Source organism: Oxyura jamaicensis, chromosome 2 (genome assembly GCF_011077185.1).
Source record: "Oxyura jamaicensis isolate SHBP4307 breed ruddy duck chromosome 2, BPBGC_Ojam_1.0, whole genome shotgun sequence".
NCBI classification, from domain to species: domain Eukaryota; kingdom Metazoa; phylum Chordata; class Aves; order Anseriformes; family Anatidae; genus Oxyura; species Oxyura jamaicensis.
This window is the reverse complement of record NC_048894.1, coordinates 117,801,054-117,813,904: the sequence shown is the minus strand read 5'-3', so window position 1 is coordinate 117,813,904 and position 12,851 is coordinate 117,801,054.

Sequence of the window (12,851 nt, the reverse complement as noted above, 5' to 3'; positions counted from 1 at the left end):
CCACCTAGATCTTGAAACTGCTGAGCAGCTTGGAGGCCTAACTCCTCCCAGAACTGGTAAAAATAGGCATCGTCCCCTCCTTGACTAATGGCTGCAGGCTGATGTCCACCTGCGTAAGACAGGACAGCATAAGTGAGTGCTTGGACTTCTTTGACAAGAGGTTTAAAGATGAGAAACTTCAACAGCTGAGATACACAGATTCAGCCCTTCCTTTTCTTACAGCAGACCTGAGCATGTATTTCTCACATGCTCATGGGAAGAAGATTCCCTCAGCCATCGAGTTGCTTGCTCTGCCTGTGTGTGGCTGTGGCTGTACTCTAGCCCCCACTGCTGCCCACGTTGTACAGGTTCATTCACCTTCACCAGGACAGAGAGGAAGGGAAAAGCGGACACCTTGTCAACCCAGCTGGGAGCACTGGCCCTGGGCCTTGCGTTTGTTACAAAAAATATCCTATGGACAATTCTTGGTTTACAGACAAACTGTGGATTTAATAAAAGTACCTCCTAATCCCACATAGTGGCACCTCTTTTTGTAATCTTCCGGGTAAATATTAATTCACAATTCAGTTTCAATACTGGTATTAGCTACTGGCATGTAAGGCATTAAATATATATATATTAGACTTTTCTGAACATTTGTGGGAATGAAGAAACCTCCGTTATCACAAACCTAGACAGTATTTTTTTTAAGAAATTTGTTTCCATTGACAATGTGAAGAAAATGATATAATAAAGGCAAAACAGAATGCGTATCTCTTCTTTAATAGCATTATTATATTTCAACATTCTGTCAATCACACTTCAGTGGGTGACATAATGTCAAAAACTTTTTTTTTGTGGCTCGTTTTGCTTTAAGGTGTTAGGACAGATTGCTGGGCCTCGCACCGCAGCTTCTGCTCCTTGCCCAAGGAGAGGGCTTGCACATTTTTATGTGAGGGAGCAGGTATCCTGGTGGCTTTATGGGTGCTAATCTATTTTACTGTTTCCTGCTCACTTAGCTTGTGAAATAGTGAGTTTCTGAACTGTTGAATAGAGCCGATTCATAGTGAATTAGAGAGCGATTCAAACAGCAAGCGAGGAGCCATTCTTGTCTGTTTTCATCAACACGAAAGTGCTCTTGCTGCAAATCACTTTGAGAACAGATAGGCTTTTTGAGGAGAGGAGACATTTTCAGAAGTAAAATGACTTTCCAGGGACTTCAGTTGAACTCCGTAGTCTTTTTTTATTTTTATTTCTTTTTTCTTTTTTTAAAAAAATATCAGCAATATTCTAATATTTGCCTTATTTTGTTCCTTAATGGAACAAAAAATGTAAATTATATATAATTTAAAAAGATACTTTGAAGTAAACATATTTTGTAGTGAATGTATTCCTAGTGATATCCTTTCTTCAACTTTTAAATATTTGCATTCTTTCAACATCAGTTACTGACAGGTGTATGCAGCTTTTCTTAATGGATCTGTCAGTAGATAACTTGAAACAGAAGATTTAGGTTCAAGAGGCAAAAATAAACCATGGTCTTCAAACATGTAAAACAAACTATAGAGCTGCACGGAGTAGTCCTTAGAGGAACCATCCTACATGCAGGTACTGCAAGTCAGTGCTTGATATTTTATAAACATTAAGAGCAATGCCTTAATTCTCCAGCAGAACTGATTTTGTGTAAGCCCACGTGTGAAATTCACACTGGGGAGAAGTTCCTCCCAAGGCTATTTTCATTTACACTGTCCAAGTGTAACATTCAGCAGGAGATATGTAAATCACAGGGTTTCTCTTAGGCTTTTGCTGGAGGATTAATTTTCCTCGAGGTCTTGTGCTAGAACCTGGGATTGCATTAGGTTAGGCAATTGCATTAACTCATGCTTGAAAAGCCATTGTAATGGTTGGACTTGGCTTAGACCTCGGTGCAGCCAGAGCTGTTTGCTATTATGGCTCTGCTTAGCACTTTGCTAATTATTACAGGTCCATAAGGTACTTTTCTAGGGCAATGTATTTTGCCAGGGTTGGCTGGGCCTAGATGGATGTCCTGCCAGAGCTGTCAGCTTTTATTTCTTTCTGCTACACAATGATTACTTTTATATAGTACTGCTCTTTTGCCAGAATTACAGACCATTATGGGAAGACGTGGCTCTGTATGCAGTTTACATCTGAATCTGTAGTGACTCTGTCATTTTAGATAGTGGCGAAACAGATTTGTCCAGACACATCAGGGGAACTCTCTTTGGAAACCAAAGAGTCAACTCACAGCCGGTGTGAATCACAAACCTATTGGGTTCAGTGGGTCTCCCAGTATCTGAATCAGTCAGCACCTAGGGAAGGCTGGAAATCAGCCTCTGCTGTCTCCACTCACAGCCCTGTTCCTTTTCCACTCCTACGTATCACATCTTTGTTGCTTCTAAGGAACAGAAAGCTTAAGGAGAAGTAATCTTTGAGCTGGAATTAAATATTAGAAATAAGGAGTTGTTTTCCAGTAACAGGACCAAATGCTGGGTGTTGGGGCATCACAGTCGGCTCAGCAATGCTCTGCTTCCCATTCTGGCCCCCGTCCAGCTGATGCATGCAGGCACCGCGGGGTTTGCGAGCCCTCAGACTGAGGTCTGTGGCACAACTCACAGGCTTAAAATCCTCCGTGACTCAGAGATCCTGGCAGATTGGCAGGCAGACTACCCAGGAAGTCAGGAGCCTGGGCAATGAGTGTCTAATTAGAAACCACAGTATAACACTTATCAAAATGAAATCCTTGCTGAAGCAAGATTGCAGCAAGAATCTGTGCCATTCATTTCCTGTTTGGCAAATTGATGCCCCACAACATTTTGTCTGACCCTCTTTCCTTATCTGTGTCAATAAATAGTTAAGAATGTAATACCATTTTTTTAATCACACAGTTAATGTATATCACTAATTCTATCCTCTATTTTTTTCTTACATAAACATTTGAATTGTTTGCAATAATTAAAAAAACCTACACTTTTGGGTTGATTTTTGAAGAAAATTCTGCCATCGGGACAATATGTCCTGCTACTATATGTCCCAATGGCATTACAGAACCTGTGCCAAAAATCTGTGCAAAATGTTGACCAGAGAAGGATTAGCTTCTACATGTAAAATTTGTGTTTTGAAATGAGGGAAGCTGCTCAAGTACCTCTCATTACGAGCTTCCAGAAGGTGTCACTGTGCACCTACAGTTTGAATGGAGAACCTCATCAGCTGAGGGCTAACAACGTTATGGGCCAAAGCACTATTCGTGTTAGGGGTCTCCTTCTTTGCCTGTAATGGAAACCAACTGAACTAGATCTGGAGACAAAATATTTTCCTCTTTTCAGGATTAGCAATGCAAAAACGATCTTTATAGTATCAACATCACTCAAGAGATGCATATCTAACCATGACATGCAGAAATACCCCTGATAATCTGTGGCATACAGAATCGGTATGAATCATTAATGTAATTGGTATGCAGACTCCTTTCTACACAGGAGATGGTAAACTACTACAGTTAAATTAAAGCAAAATCCCAAACTGACATGACTGCAACTTTAAGGTCTATCAATCTACAAAAGTAGTTTGTCTTTTTCCAGAGATGACTCATTCAGGAAGATCAATGGAGTGATTTGGAACCAATGTTCCTGAACAGCTTGAGTTTTGGGGATAGTTCAAAGTGAGTCTGGGGACCTGGCTGCCCAAAGTGGCTGCACGGTAATGTTGCAGCTTGACGAGATTCCCAAGGAAGCCACCGGGACTTGTGCCCCTGACCTTTGATCAGATTTTGGACCTTAGAAAGTCTGGAGGAATTATGCAGCCGTGTTAAAAGGCTGATGGGAGAAAATATAATCCACTTACAGGATGTGGCTGAGAACATGGAAAGACACCATGGCTGAAAAACACTGCAATTCCTTTTATAAATACAGTGTGATGTAATTACACTGTAATTCCACAACGATGTGAGGAAGAGGAGCAGATCTGGTAAGGATGGCGGTGAGGAGCAGCTGTGAGCAGCTGGGAAATGGGAATGCTCCAGGTGATATTTTCCCCAGTGTACTAAACTATCAATGGTAGTTAACGAGTACTAATTTGGAGAGGCCAGATTATCCCTGTTGTGTAGATACTCCTACGGAAGCGAGAAGAAAGGCCTGGGGTTTTCCTGTAGAATCTCTTACTAATCTTTTCCAGAGATGCCCTGTGCGATCTCACAGTAGGTGTGCATGCCTGGATTACACAGACCGTGACTGCAGACAGCACAAATTGCTGGCTAAATGTCATGCTTGCTTTAGGCTTAGGAACAGCCTTACAAATGCTATCAGTTCCCAGGTCCCCTTTGATACTACAGCTACTGAGTTGCAGGCTGTAGATGCAGAGAACCTGTTCTGAGCTTTTGGGGAGAGTATTTTATTTTTATTTTTATTTTTATTTCTATTTTCCTGTGAAACCACGTTTCTTTCATCTAATGCTGAGAAAAACCGGCACTGCAGGCTGGTCCTTTTTCCCTGGCCACACCAGGGTTGTCTGCCACGTTTCTTTGTGACTGAAAACCCAATGTACTTTGCTGCAGATTCCAGAAGTGTCTTAAAGAGGGAGTACAGAAGTCCAGATGGGTAGAAACTGGTACAAACCCATTTTTATATTCCCCCTTTATGCACTATCACTCAAACCAACTCATTAGCAGACCAGACTCATGGCAGTTTCCCTGTTACCCTGCTGTTTCTAGAGACCACATCCTCCTCGTGGGACAAAACGTCCCTCCCAGCCTCCTTTCTGCAGTTCATTTCAAGCCCACCACCTGCCCAAACACAGAGAAGACAAAGCGGACCTCAAAGTGTCCTTTCTGCAACAGCCTGTACTTTTTCTCGGATCTGTAACACCTTTAACTGATTTCTCCTGGTGATTTGGAATGGCTGGAGGCTGGCTTTTCTTTCTGTTAAAGTATGTCTGCTTACAACACAGTAAGATACTCGAGAGAGCACTGATTTTTGAGTCTGAAGCAATTTTGTAGTCTAAGCATGCTACTCTTGATCAGGTAACTCATTCAAGCAGACACTATTCTTGTACTTAAATGAAGCACATTCATTCATCTGCACAGGGCCTGTATCCACACAATAGACAGTGCAGCGAGGAAGGCTACAGCAACTTTTGGAATAAAATATTTCAGAGAACATTAAGAAATTCTATTTTGAAGAAAAGTCCTTGGCATTTAAGGCTGTGACTCAATGCATCGGTCTTTGACAGAGAGTTAGCCTGCCGTTCCATGCCAAACCATCCAGAAGATGTGGTAAACTGAGAAACACCTCTTTGCACTCTTGTTTAGCACCTTGTGTGACTGAATGCAAGTTCCAAGTACCAAAAACTACAAGGAGCCAAAGCTTATTTGAGATTCTCATCTCCAGGATTGGTAAGGAGGCCCTAAGGGGAGATTCCTTTCCCCAGAGACATCCACCACAGGAGAATGCTGGTGTTTAAACCAATACGTTTGGCAATAAAATTCGAAGACCATGTTTTTATCAAAATCAAGCACTGCGATACAAAAATAAATAAATAAATAAATAAATAAATAAATAAATATAATAATAATAATAACAATACTTTAAAATATTATGATCCCTCTAACATTCAAAATAAATGCTGCTTGTTATTCAGAACAAGATTCAAGAACAAATACGTTAGAATTATAGAATCATAGAATAACCTGAGTTGGAAGGGACCTAGAAAAATCATCAAGTCCAACTCCTGACTCCACAGAGGACCACCCAAAACTCAGACCATGTGTCTGAGAGTGTTGTCCGAATGTTTCTTAAACTCCATCAGGCTCGGTGGTGTGACCGCTGTCCTGGGCAGCCTGTCCCAGTGCCCGACCACCCTCTGGGTGCAGAACCTTTCCCTAACCCCCAGCCTGACCCTCCCCTGTCCCAGCTCCATGCCGTTCCCTCGGATCCTGTCGCTGTCCCCAGAGAGCAGAGCTCAGCGCCTGCCCCTCTGCTCCCCTCGTGAGGGAGCTGCAGGCCGCCATGAGGCCTCCCCTCAGCCTGCTCTGTGTGGGCTGAGCAAACCAAGGGACCTCAGCCTCTCCTCGTGTGTCTTGCCCTCCAGACCCTTCTTTATTTTATCTCAAAGTCTGATCCCCTATTTTTGCTCATTATCCTGATTACCCCCAAAGAAAACGCTTAAGCTGAAAGAATCGGTACGAACCATTTTCTCATTTACTGAACCCTGCAGATCTCCAAGTCAGAGAACGCAAAGTTCCCCGAAGTCTCACGAGAAGCAGTGCCCAGCACAGAGGTGGGCTGTGGGAGAGGCACTGCCTTGTCAGACATTGAAATCGGTCTGTGGGCAGGTGCAGATGCCCGGGTGCCAGGCTTCACCACTTCGCATGTTCACAGATCCTTTCCATTTCACAAGCATTACCATTCAGCACATCTTTTGGACGCGACTGGTAGAAAAATAACACTCAGCCTGCCTCAGAGTTGTTTTTATGCTTATGATGAAACAGACAGTCCCCGGTATTGTACATCAACAGAGTGCTTTTGTTCCCTGCGTGGACTCTGGGAGAAGTGTGAAGGTCTCCCCCCTGCATACCCGGGGGACTTTGTCCTTCTCTGAGCAGGATGCACCCAGCTCTCACCTAGCAACCTGGAGCTGGGCTTTGAGAGCAGGGTCTCTGTAGCAGGATTTTAGCGTCTCTTTTTGCATCTTTCTTTTAACCGGATAAAGATGATTTATAAAGACACGTAACTAAATGGGAGTAAAAAGCTCTCCTGTTATTGCGGGGAAGGCGTCAGCTAAATGTAGGACTGCATAAGCTTTAAATGGATTGAAAGGAACATTTCTCTTCCCCTGGAGCCTCTGATTTTTTTTTTTTTTTAATATATATATATGTTTTATATATATATATATTTTGTGTAAAGAAACTGCTGTGAAAAAACATTTGTGATTCATGAATTTTGTGGTTTTGCTTCACTCACGAGAAACACATGCCAGGTAGTTTGCATTGCATACAGACAGGGAAGGGGAAGTAATACATTTCTCTCCATGCTCACTACATGTACGACAACGAATAATGGATTTAAATTGCAGGCAGGCATATTTAGGTTTAAAATGGATTTTTAATGGTAGGAGTGTGAAGCACAGGAGCAGGCTGCCTAGACTGTGGCGTCTGTGTTAGTGAGGTTTTAACAAGCAAGTGAAGTAAGCCCATGCCAGGAAGGGCTCAGGGGTAGTTGATCATAGCAGCAAGGGTCAGATGGTGCTTTCAAGCTCATACCCAGAACTGCCTTTGACAATACTGCACCCCAGGTGATTCTCCTGGTCACCGGAAGGATTTGCTAATTAAGGTGGACTGGCTGATACCTGTAACCCAGGCACAGTTTGTTCTGGCACTCAGGGATCCCTCTGCCACTCAGAAATCTCTGACAAATTTGAACTGAAAAACAAAACAAAACAACCCAGAGAGAAGGGGTTGCTGCTTTTCCTCAGGATCCTTTATCTAAACCATCAATTCTTGCTTGTGGAAGGAAATCCTGAATTAGTACATTTTTAAGTCCTACGTTACCCATACCTATACCTTGAATTAGTTCGTTTAGATTTAGGCTGAGCAGGTAATTTATTAGCCAGCGTGACATTTCGTTCCACTTAAAGACAGTCATCTTACATTAATAAAAACAAACTTTGTCATTCAGGCTGGTCTGGGTTTGCTTTGCTGAAAAAAAAAAATGTGGAACTGGTACAAAAACAATTTGCCTTGTTTTTTTGTAGTCATTAAATACTTTCTCTGACAGTAATATCCTAATCAGCCCAGGCTTCTGCATTTTCCATTTCAAAGATACACAGCTAAAAAGAAGTTTTAGAGTTATTTCAAAGGTAAAATATGTAAATCACTAAATTGGAAAAACACATGATTGCTAATTAGTATAAATTATCTCAGAGGCCTAGAAAATTCACACATCGTTAATATGCAAGGTTTCCTCCCATTACTGTGTAGTACATTATTATTTTGACAACTTTTACAAAAGAATGCCCTCTGATTTTTGTCTGCACAGCTATTATTGGCTCATAGACAACACCGAACATTACAAATATCTATTCCCAGAATGCTGTTTATGGATGCAAAAGAAAAATCTTTTATAAAGTAAAAAGCTATTATTATGCCATTTAGACTTAGCAATTACAGAACAGTTTAAAAAGGACCTTGTGATGAGCTCTTTGTTTCACAGAATAGCTGAAGTTGGAAGGGGGCCTCCGGAGATCGTCTGGTCCAGCCCCTGTCACCCAGAGCAGGCTTCCCAGGACAGTGCCAAGCAGGGCCTGAATACCTCTGAGATGGAGGCTCCAGCACCTCCCTGGGCAACCTGTGCCACTGTTCAACCACTCTCCCAGTAGTTAATAAACAACGTTTTCTGCCTAATAGAATAAATTATCCATAAGCCACATTAACTGGTTCTTACATTCACATATGATACTAAAAATTAAAGTGTATTATTATTTTTCAGAGGCGTTACATGTAATGGTTTGAGCTGCCTGGAGCATACTGGTATGCCAATGGCATTCAGAGGAAACACAGGGAGAAGAAAACCCCAAGCCAAACAGGACAGATCTCTGCAAGGCTGCAGAGGGATAGCAAGCAGGTGATGAAATGAGTCTTATATGCTGGTATTTCAGGGCACACCCTTTGCAGCACCCGGCAGGACCCGCAGGCCTAAGTCTGGCAGCAGGGACTGCTCCCTCCTCCTACATGGACGGAGCTGGGAATCTAAACATGCTGTCCAAAAAGCCCCAACACACTGAACAGGGAGCTGCCCCAGGGGGGCAGAGGGAACTCCCAAACACAGGAACAAGCATTTATGCTGCATATTTCAAAGGAAGCAATGGGACTGATTTGGCACCGTATATGCATCACTGCTTCAGATACCTCCCCAGTCACTGTCACAGGCCTCCATGCTGTTGTTAATGTATTTATTGATGATACAGGTCCAGATCCTTCTTTAATTGTGAATTTGTATGGGCTGATCTCCCAGGCTGGTGGCCTGGCTGCTCGAAGCTTTCTGCACCAGCCTCTGCTTCCAGAAGTGCCCTCCCTGGCCTGGACTTGGCTAACAGACGGAGGGCAAGGGGGATGATTTTCCAATCTGCCTGCCGGGGAATTCGCTGTGGATTTTGTTCTGGGCCTCACTGAATCCCTGATAAAAAGGAAAAGGAAAATGGAAGTATTTCTCAGTGAATCTCAGACCTTTTCTTGTTAAATGCTTTAAATACAATAAAGCATCACCACCCACTCTATCCTACAAGGAATATTTAATTATGATTCAGCAAAGAATAACTTCAACAATAGGAAAGGAAGGGACACCTGCTATCCTTCTCACAGATACGCTGCAGTAAGCAGTTAGGTTACTCTTCCAGAGTGTGTGGTTTTGTAGTGGGTTTACACAGCATTTACAGAAGCTGCCCCACGTTAGATAAGAGTCCCACCGCTGGCCAGAGCCTAGTCATAAGCAATGCTGTTTGCACCTCTGTGAGAGCAGATTTAAGAAAGGTAAAACAATGCTGCATAGCAGCAGCTGGGAGAGCAAGGAGTGAAAAGCAGCCCTGCAGCCCCCCAGGTCAGTGCAGCAGGAGGGCAGGAGGTGCTCCAGGCAGGCAGCAGCAGTTCCCCTGCGGCCCGTGGAGAGGCCCCTGGTGGAGCAGGTGGATGTGGCCTGGAGGAGGCTGCGGCCCATGGAGAGCCCCCGCAGGAGCAGGCCCCGGGCTGGAGCTGCAGCCCATGGAGGACCCGTGCTGGAGCAGTTTGCTCCTGACTGACATACCCCGTGGTACGGAGCCGTGTGGGAGCAGTTCTTGAAAAGCTGCTGCCTGTGGGCAGCCCCCGCAGGCTCAGTTGGGGAAGGACGGCATCCCGTGGGAGGGACCCCACGGAGAGCAGGGGCAGAGAGGGACCGCGAGGGAGCAGCGGAGATGAAGCGTCAGGGACTGACCACAGCCCCCATTCCTGGTTCCCCTGTGCCACTTGAGGGGGAGGAGGTGGAAGAGGGTGGATGGGGGGAAGGCGTTTTTGGTTTCTTTCCTTTGTTTCTCACTTCTCTAGATTGTTAGTAATAGGCAATAAATCTTATGATCAATCTACCCTGAGTCTGTTTTGCCTGTGACAATAATTATACCAACCCTTGATCCTTTTGCATCATATTTTCTCCCCCTTCCCTTTGAGGAGGGGGAGTGAGAGAACAGCTGAGGTGGAGCTCGGCTGCCCACCCAAGTAAAACCTCCACAGGTTTCAAGTCACTTCAGGGGAAGGTTTTAAACCTGGACTTCCCATAATTCGGGTGACAGCAGTAAGTGCTGGGCTATCAAATGAGAAAGCACTCCTCTGCCATGTCAGGCCTAATTTCAGGTGAGTGTCTGAGTCCGTGATTCACAAATGAAAGGACAGGCCCATCTCTATGTCATTTGGTGTTTCTGCTGATGGCCACCTCTCCAGAAGAGTGGCTTTTTGAATCCTCTTCCTGTGTATTCAGTTTTGTTCACACATTACACAGGTAGCTGGTCCCTAACTTGGAACTTGGGCTCTAGTGGACACCAGTGCACCTGCACGCAGCAGGATCTCAGTCCTGTACCTTTTAATTTCAAGTTGTTTTACTTCCCTCACACAATACAGAAGACTGTAGGAGCTTTACCTGACCCACAGATTCTTGCCCTGATTAAAGGAAATCCTTCAAAAACAAAATGTCTTTACCACAGTTACATATACTATAGTTAAGCTAGAAGATATCCCCCTTCAGATTAATATCTTGAAAGGCAGGATTTTCACCCCTAAACCACTACTACAGTCTTTTTCACAACATGAATGACCTGACCCTAATATGTGCTATAGGCTGGGGTATGAGTAACGCTGAAATACTGCCGGAGTGCTTCCTGAGCTCTGCAGGTGGCAATTAATGCAACAGGTTTTCCTTTGGGTTAATTCTCATGCAAACAAGAGATCGCCAGTTTCCACCTGACCCTGTGTAGGGTGGGGTCTGATGGGCCTTAATCCTCCTAATAGATCTGCTTAAGAGATGGATCCCAATATTTAGCTGGACACTGCAGGTCTCAAAAAGATTGATACTCTAAAAGTGTGCAGGAGTAGTACTTTTTAGTAGCACTAAAAACTCATCAGGGACAAAATAATTCCTTCTTATATAGGATACATGTCAAAAAAAAAAAAATTAAACAGCACAGAAAACTCCAGAGCAATAATGTTCTCCAGTTTGTCCTATCTGGAGAATCTTTTTGTTTACCTTTAAAACCAATAATATTTTATTTTACCTCTCTATCTTATTCTAATCTATAACTATTCAGCAAAATAGGCACCCTTTTTCCTACCTACAAATATACTGTATCCTCAGAGAAGTTGTCAGTAAGACTAGACACTCATAATTTGTTGATGTCAGTACGCTGTAATACTTCTATTTCTCTCCGAGAAGTCTGGCTTTGGTTGAAGCAATGTCGCCCATGAATAAAACAGAGCATCAAACATATCTCAAATGTTATAGCTGCTATGTAAAAATAACTGTTTTGGCAAAGATGAAGAGCGTTAGCTGCCAAGTGATTCAATCCACAGCCATACAGTTAGCATCCCCTGCCCATCTCAAACAGAAGAATTAAATAAAATGTGACTATTAAACTGTGTTTCAGCCTATTTAACTAGGCATGACACCTGTTCAAAAGAACAGCAAGAATGCGTTCTTGGTATACATTGGTTTGGCTTGCTTCTAACATCCTGTGACACAATCACAAGGTTTAAGACATACAAATGCTACTGTGACTAAGTGTGAAAAATTGAATTCACCAAATAAACACTACTGCCATGGAAATCTACTTGGGAGAGATTATATTGACTGAAGAGGGTGAGTATATTTACTAATATCATGTATCTTCCTACTCATATGAAAGATAGCAACAATACCTGACTTCAGCAGGACTGCTAACAGTAATTAATAATTAACATCAGTTATCACCTGAAGACACTAGAGTGCTTTGCAGAACGGTGTAATCACACAACTGGCACGCTGTCCTTCACAAATAATGTCTTTTATGATTTTTGACCTTTCTGGAGTTGTGTGTGAATGGATCCATATTTCATCAAACAAATCATTGATTCATAGCAATTGCTGACTAATCTAGATGAGCTATGCATGGTCACGAGTGATTTCTGCATTACGTGCAGTTCGTGGAATAACGTTTGACATCCCCAAACCCAAAGGATTTCTGCAGAGCTGAGATCAGCTACACAAAGGAAAAAGGATACTGTACTTCCCTCTGGTTGCTTCTCCAGTGTGCCATCTCAGTTTCGGCCTGGAATTGCACACCACTCAGACAGGTGGGACTTGGGAAGCAGAAAGGTAGTGATGGTGTAACTGAGGTCTCATCTGGGTGCTCAGGCCTCAGCCTGAGGTTGATGGTCTCAGCCTACAGGCTGACATTTAAGGAAGCTTAAAATTTGCTCTCTGCTACACACCTCATTCCACACTATGCTTTTCTTCACTCCTCTGCTCCACACCTTGGGAACAGCCCAAAGACAGCACTTAAAGGTAAGACAATTTGAGCAGAAGCTGGAAAAGATGTTGCTTGTCAGTGCGCAGCAAGAACAATAGAGCTGCTTCCTAGGAAAGTTCACCTAGGAGCCATAGAGATCCCACAACCAGCAGGACAAGTGCTTCACCTGCCACGGCCCATCCCATAGTACCTGAGCAAGGCAAACAGGAGAGGCATGGAGATGGTGGCCAGGCCTGACCACGAGTACAGACCATAAGGCAATATCCCAATATCATGGCAGAACAGAAGTTATTCTCCAAATCAGGGTTAAGATCAGGTCCCACAATCACCAGGCAAGG